The sequence below is a fragment of the Camelus dromedarius genome, chromosome 21 (genome assembly GCF_036321535.1).
Source record: "Camelus dromedarius isolate mCamDro1 chromosome 21, mCamDro1.pat, whole genome shotgun sequence".
NCBI classification, from domain to species: domain Eukaryota; kingdom Metazoa; phylum Chordata; class Mammalia; order Artiodactyla; family Camelidae; genus Camelus; species Camelus dromedarius.
In genome coordinates, this window is record NC_087456.1 from 20601593 (window position 1) to 20609691 (window position 8099).

General features: G+C 39.3%; 1 long non-coding RNA gene across 1 annotated transcript; it reads left to right on the forward strand.

Moving 5' to 3' along the window:
- The first annotated feature begins 15 nt into the window (after nt 1-15).
- LOC116148651 (uncharacterized) lies at nt 16-4219 on the forward strand. Its single transcript, XR_004132171.2, has 3 exons — nt 16-187; nt 361-461; nt 3673-4219. It is a non-coding gene; the product is annotated as an uncharacterized LOC116148651 (long non-coding RNA).
- Nucleotides 4220-8099: the final 3880 nt, after the last annotated feature.

Genomic DNA, 8099 nt, shown 5'->3' on the forward strand with positions numbered 1-8099 from the left:
CCCGCCTCGGCCCCGCCCCGTCGGCGACGCCACGCTTCCCGGTCCGCGTCTGGCCCCACCTGGAGCCAGGGCGCGGGGAAGGCTAGGGGCCGGCAATGGGCCAGGCCTGCCCACTGTTCCGCCGCGGGGACACCCGGACGAACCTGACATGGGACTGAGCACTGACCTTAGAGGGTATGGAGGCCAGGTCTGTAATGCACCATGAGGCGGTAGCACAATTGCTTCGTTAACTGTCTCCTGTCTTGAAGTTTTATGTTCCCGCGACTCCACCCCCCTACCCCCGGGTTTACTCACATTAAGGGAGCATTAATAGACTGGTGTGAGCTAACATCTAGAACATTTTCCTGGTCTGTTTTCTAGAGCTTCCGAGCTACCAAGGACTCCAGATAAACTTAAACAGGGATGAAATTGCTACCCATAACCTGAGAATCGACCTGTTTCCAGGATTTGGAGTCCATGGGGTGAGCTGATATTGTTAATAATTTTATATTTCTGAGTAGTTTCAGTTTTTCAAAAATTAAGATGAAATTCATGTAACATAAAGTTAACCATTTTAAAGTGTACAATTCAGTGGCATTGAGTACATTCACAGTATGGTATGAAGTCATGAAGATTTTCCTCTGTCTTTTCTTCTAAGATTTCCGAAGTCATGAAGATTTTCCTCTGTCTTTTCTTCTAAGATTTCCGAAGTCATGAAGATTTACCTCTGTCTTTTCTTATGAGAGTTTTATGGTTTTCACATTTACTTTTAAGCTCTTGATCCGTTTTGAGACAATTCTTGTATATGGTGTGAGGTCTGGTTCCAGCTTCATTCTTTGGCATGTGGATATCCAGTTGTCCCAGCACAATTTGTTGAAGAGTCTATTCTTTCCCCCAGTGAGTGGTCCCAGCCTCCTTGTGAAAAATCGATTAACCATACCTTTAGTGTTGTTGTCTGAGGCTCAGTCCCTAATCTGTCCTCATCTTCAACCTCTGGTTTAGAATTTCTGGTTCCATGATGACTTACTAAAAGATGCAGAATCCAACCTTGAGTAAATCTTTTACTCAATGCTGTACAGTTGCAGCATCTAAAAGGAAATAGAGCTGGAACTTTATCAAAGTTATGAAACAGACTGTATGAAATATTTTGTGCCTATTTTGCTAATGAATGTTAGTCTAATAAATATCTGTACGTTGGTTTAAAAAAAAATCAATTGGCCATAGGTAAATGGGAAAACCCCCCAAATTTAAAAGCTGTTTAAATGAGAATTAACCTAAAATGGAAATGGAGCAGGTCAGCATTTTGGCAGATAAAATATTACAATTAACAGAAAGAAGTATTAAATTATAAGTTCTTAAAAATGTAAGGGTACTTGAGGGCCACAAGCTCCGACTCTAACTGGTATATGAAACTTCTCTGCAGAATCCCCAAGAAAGGACTGCCCACCCTGGTTTGTTGTTGTTGTTTGGGGAACTTTCAGTATTGTACTTTATTGAGAAGTTGGATTTCAGCTCCTAATGTGGAGTATGAAGCCTCATAAAATGAATTAGGAAGTATTCCCTCTTCTATTTTCTGGTAGAGTTTGAGGGGGGTTGGTATTAATTCTTCTTTAAAGGTTTTGCCAAATTCACCCAGAGAAGCCATCTGATCCAGCCTTTGGAGAGATTTTTGATCATTGATTCAATCTCTTTACTTTTCATGGATTTGTTCAGGTTTCCTATTTCTTCCTGAGTCAGTTTTGGTAACTTGTGTGTTTCTAGGAATTTATCCATTTCCTCTAAGTTATCTAGTTTGTTGGGTGTATAATTGTTCATAGTATTCCCTTATAATCCTTTTTTTTTTCCCACAAGGGTCATAGTAATGTCCCCACTTCCATTTCTGATTTTAATTATTTGCATCTTCTCTCTCTTTAAAATTAGTAGTCTGGCGAAAGATTTTGTCAGTTTTATTTAGCTTTTCAAATTTTTTCACTTTAGTTATTGTACATTTCAAATCCAGAATTATTTCTATTTGTTTCCTTTTTATAATTTCTCTTTGTTGATATCTTTTTGTTTATACACCAGTTCTTCTCTGGCTTCCGTTAGTTCTTTGTCCACAGTTTCCTTGAGCTATTTGAGCATATTTAAGACAGTTCATTTAAAGTCTTTGTCTTAGCAAGTCTAATGCCTGGGTTTCTTCAGGAATGATTTCTGCCAAATTATTTTTCCTGTGAATGAGTCATCCTTTTTCTTTGTATGCCTTGTCATTTTTTATTGAAAACTAGGCATTTTGAATATCGTGGTGGCTCTGGAAATCAGATTTGGTACTTCTTGGCAAGGTTTACTATTATCGCTTGTTTAGAGTTTTAGCCGTCTGTTTATTTGGTGACATTTCCAAACTATTTTTGCAGACTGTATTCCTATCATGTAGTCACTGAGGTATCTATTCCATTATCTCATTCGTCAGCCACTGACTTGACACAGATTTTCTTAAACAGCTGGAACCAAAAAAAATCCCCTCAAATTAGATAAAATCTCTCCTGGTCTTTGCAGATTGGCTCTGAGCTGGGCACTCCTGCTGCACTTAACCAGGCCACCTGCAACACTAACTCAACCTTTACCCCCTGCTTGCACGGACCATCAGCCAAAAGTGCAAGCCTAGGGTCCTCTCAGGTCTTTTCTGAGCATGTGTGTCTGGCCCTGGACGTGTGTGTTGCAGTCTGGATTCCCTGGTATAAGAAGTAGCCCTTTAAAGCCCTGATTCTTCCAGTATATTCGTCCTCAGCCTTCCCCTTCCCAGGCTTTTTGGTCTGTCTGTTGCTTAACCGCATCTACTGCTCCTTGCCCCAGACAACTATGGATACTAAATGTCTTTAAATGCTTTCAAAATGTGCCACCTGGGAAGCTGCTCCAGGCTGAGGAGGGTGAAGCAAAGGTTCACCTCTGCACCAGCCCCTCAGGGAACTGCCAGCTGGGCCAAAATGTACAACCACATTTTTGAGAACAAGGTCTGTACTGCCCACCCTGGCACCAGCAAGCCACAGCAGGAATTCAGGCTGTCATCCCCATGGCTGCTGCTGGGCTGGGTGGGGAATGGGAGATGGTAGGTCGGTAAGCAAAAATGCTGCAACAATTTCTTACTGAAATTTAGCAGACTCTTTCTTCATGAATTGCTTCCTGGTTGCTCGATGTTTTTTTTAGATTCCAGAGTTCCAAAAAAGCTGATTCTGTCAGTTTTTGCCTGCTTAATGGTTGCTTAAGTGGAGGGACCAATTCTTGGAGCTCTTCATCTACCGTTTTCCACGACATTACTCCTAAGTAGCCTCACTTTTATCACTCAGCACTATGGATTGCAGTTTTCTCCTTGAAAGCGTGCTCTCCTCGTTTCCCTCCTTCATGGGAGACTTCACCTCCTCTGCCCATCCTTGTTTCCAGGCATCAGTGGAGTTCTGTCGTCACTGTGCACTGTGCACTGGGGAATCCAGCCATGCCCCAAGCTGCCACCCCTATGGTGATGAATCTCCAACTTAGTCCTCTCCCCAGAGCCCCAGACATGTGGACCACTCCACTCAGAAATCCCACAGACCACTCTAGGTGAAGCCATGTGAGTAAGTTCTGGCTAATAAGATGGAAGATGAAGGGGTACAGCCTTACTGTCATTCTTTTTTCTTTTTTTTTCTTACTGTCATTCTTCTTGCTGTCTGGAATGTGGAGGTGATAGCCCGAGCTCAGGCAGCCATCTTGGACCATGACGACTGCAAGGATGGAGAATCAACAAAATAACAAAGTGGAAGGAGCTCTGTCTTTGATGATTGTGGAGCCACTAGCTTAGAATTGCTTACCACCTTACTTTGTCTCAGGAAGGGAAAAACAATTTTATCATGTTCAGGCCGTGGTTATTTTGTGACTCCCTCACATGGAACTAAACCAAACTTGGTTAATGCATGAGACCTTTCCAGCCGCATTCCCCTTACACTGTTGCTCCACCAGCTCTACCAAACTACACGCAGCTGTCTCTGCTAGCATTCCTTTGCACAGCATCTACTGCAGGGTGATACAGAGAGCCCATCACCTGTCTCCCTCACTTCCTGTGAACATCTCTGGAGCAGAGACCGTACCTTTCTTGGATTACTGCCAAGTCAATGTGGTTGACTTCTTTAGGGCCAGAAAAAGAGGGATAGGGAATGGACATTTATTGGATCCCAGTTATATGTACTTTATATTTTATTTGTCTAGCTATTGGAACACTCTGTAAGGGGTGGGACATTATTATTGCTCTTTTGCTGGTGGGGAAATGGAAGTTCATACAGACAAAACTGTTTCCGAAATAGGCATGAATAACAAGTGGCAGATTTAAGCGTGGAACCCAAGTCCATCTGACCTGCTGCTGCAGCCCTCTTGGCCCACTTAGAAGATTCCATGTCAGTTCATGGGCTGGGCTGTGGCTGAGTGATCTTTGATGAATTATTTCCCTTCTTGGTTCTCCTTTGAGGTCGTCACACTCAGCTGCTTTTCACATGCTGGTTGGTGAAGGATGAGTAAGCACCTTCCTGAAGCTGACCTCAGTTTGGGAATGGGTGGCCTCTGCTTCAGGTTTTGGTGTTCAGGGGATTTTGAGGTTCCTCAAAAATTAAAAATAGAACTACCATATGATCCAGAAATTCCACTCCTAGGCATTTATCCAGAGAAAATGAAAACACTAATTTGAAGAGATATATGCACCGCAATGTTTACTGTAGCATCATTTAAAATAGCCTTGATAGGGAAGCAGCCTAAGTGTAAATAATTTATAATTTTTTGAGGAACCTCCATACTGTTTTCCATAGTGGCGACACCAATTTACATTGCTACCAGCAGTGCACAAGGGTTCCCTTTTCTCCACCTCCTTGCCAATACTTATTTATTGTCTTTTTGATAACAGCCATTCTCACAGGTGTGAGGTGATATCTCATTGTGGTTTTTGATTTGCATTTCCCTGATGATTAGTGATATTGAGCATCTTATCATGTTTATTTCTGGGTTCTACATTCTTTTCCATTGATCTAGGTGTCTGTGCCAGTATCATACTGTTTTGATGACTGTAACTTTATAATATAGTTTGAAATCAGGGAGTATGATAACCTCCAGATTTGTTCCTCTTTCTCAAGATTGTTTTGGCTGTTTGGGGTCTTTTGTGTTTCCATACAAATTTTAGAATTATTTGTTTTGTAAAAATATCATGGATATTTTGATAGGGATTGCATTGACTCTGTAGATTGTCTTGGGGAATATGGTCATTTTAACAATGTTAATTCTTCTAAACTATGAGCATGTTATAGCTTTCCGTTTGTTTTTGTCTTCTTCAATTTCTTTCATCAGTATGTTACAGTTTTCCAAGTACAGGTCTTTTACCTCCTTGGTTAGATTTATTTCTGGGTATCTTATTCTTTTTTATTCAGTTGTAAATGGGATTGTTTTCTTAATTTTTCTTTCTCATAGTTTGTTGTTACTGTATAGAAATGCAACAGATTTCTGTATATTGATTGTGTATCCTGTAACTTTACTGAATTATTTCTTAGTTCTAATAGTTTTTTGGTAGTGTTTTTAGGGTTTTTTATATATAGCATCATGTCATCTAAAAACAGTAACAGTTTTACGTATTCCTTTCCAATTTAAATTCCTTTTCTTTCTTTTTCTTATCTGATTGCTGTGGCTAGGACTTCCAGTACTATATTGAGTAAAAGTGATGAGAGTGAGTATCTTTGTCTTGTTCCTGATCTTAAAGGAAATACTTTCAGCTTTTTATCCTTGTATATGCTGTTGGCTGCCAGTTTGATATGTGGCCTTTATTATGTTGAGGTATGTTCCCTGTATACCAACTTTATTGAGAGTTTTTACTGTAAAGAGAGATTGAATTTTGTCAAAAGCTTTATCTGCATCTATTAGAATGATACAATTTTTATTCTTCAGTTTGTTAATATGGTGTATCACGTTGATTGATTTGCAGATATTGAGCTATCTGTGCATCTCTGGCAGAAATCCTACTTGATCATGGTGTTTGATCCCTTTAATGTATTGTTGAATTTGATTTCCTAATATTTCATTGAGAACTTTACCGTCTATGTTTATCAGTGATATTATCCTATAATTTTCTTTTCTTGTGGTGCCTTTGTCTGGTTTCAGGTGAATGCTGGCTTCATAGAATGAGTTTGGAAGCATTCTTTCCTCTTCAGTATTTTGAGTTAGTTTGAGAGGGAATGGTATTAATTCTTCTTTAAATATTTGGGAGAATTCACCTGTGAAGCAGTCTAGTCCTGGACTTTTGTCCATTGGGAGTTTATATTATTATTATTATTACTGATTCAATTTAATTACTGCTAATTAGTATGTTCGTATTTTCTGTTTCTTCCTGATTCAGTCTTGGAGATTGTATGTTTCTAGAAATGTATCCATTTCTTCTAGATCATCCATTTTATTGGCATATAATTGTCCATAGTAATCTCTTACAAGGCTTTGTATTTCTGTGGTGTCAGTTGTAACTTCTCTTTCACTTCTGATTTTGTTTATTTGGGTCTACTATGTGTTTTTCTTGATAAGTCTGGCTAAAGGTTTATCAGTTTTATTTTTTTCAAAGAACCAGTTCTTAGTTTCATTGATCTTTTCTATTGTTTTCAAGTCTGTATTTCATTTATTTCTGCTCTGATCTTTGTTATCTCTTTCCTTCTGCTCAATTTGGGTTTTGTTCTTCTTTTTCTAGTTCCTTTAGGTGTAAGGTTAGATTGATTATTTGAGGTCTTTCTTGTTTCCTGAGGTAGGCTTGTATCACTATAAACTTCCCTCTCAGAATTGCTTTTGCAGTGTTCCACAGGTTTTGGATGACTGTATTTTCAAGACTTGAGCAGTTTCTTTGCCTCCCCTTTGAGCCATGCAGAGCCACATTTCATGATATACCATGTTTGGATAATCTCACTGGTAGGGTTTCAGGACAGAGCCAGTCTGCCAGATATGAATCTCAGCCATGGACCAGTTGCTTGTGACGGATCTGCAGTATTGCCAGTCATGGGTGACACTGGACAGAAGGACACCCTGAAACAACTCATTCTTTGATAGAGCTTTGCCAATATGTCTAGGAATTACCAGCAATTGCCTAAAACATTCCAGTCAATTCACATAATGACATCATATTTACATCATTTTCTTTGCATGAGAGCTAGGATGGTCTCATCTCTCCTCAGTGGATGTTTGTGTTATTTTAAGGAGTTCTTATGATGTCTGCTTTCACCATTTCAATAATTTAAGCCAGACATTTTCATACTTTCCATTTTGCTACCCCTTTATTACTCTTAAAACTGAGGATTCCAGAAAGCTTTTATCAATGTTTACCATATTAGAAATTAAAACTGAGAGATTTAAAAAAACATTTAAAAGTAATAACAACTAATGACAGGTTAACATTTTTATGAAAAATAATTATATTTTACAAAAAAATTAGTGAGAAAAGTGGCACTGTTTTATTTTTGTGGTAGGCAGAATAATGGCCCCCAAAGATATCTAGACCCTGTTCCCTAGAAGCTGTGATTATGTTACTTTAAATGGCAAAAGGGACTTTGTAGATATGATTAGGGTTGAGGACCCTGAGATGGGGAGCTTTCCTGGATCTAGGGGGGCTCAGTCACATGACTCCTTAAAGTGCTGAACCTTTCCTGGCTGTGTTGGAAGGAGAGGCAACCACTAAAGAAGAGTCAGAAGGAAATGCAATATTGCTGATCTGAAGTTAGACGAAGGAGACCTCAAGCCAAGAAAAGAATGTGGCCTCTAGAAGTTGGAAAAGGCAAGGAAACAGGTTCTTCATTTGAGCCTCAAAAAAGGAGTACAGCCCTTTGACACCTTGATGTTAGCCCTGTGACATATGTGTTGGACCTCTGACCTACAGAACTATAAAATGATAAGCATGTGTTGTTAAGCCACTAAGTTTGTGGTAATTTTTTAATAACAGCAATAGGAAACTAATACAACATTTTTGCAAATTTCTTTAATGTCTGGCTTATAAGAAGACAACTGGATACTCACACTTGCTTCTGCATTCAATCTTTTGTGATATGATGCTTTGCTTGAAGTATGTGAAGAAAATTTGACCTTGCATAGTTTTAAAGTTGAAAAAC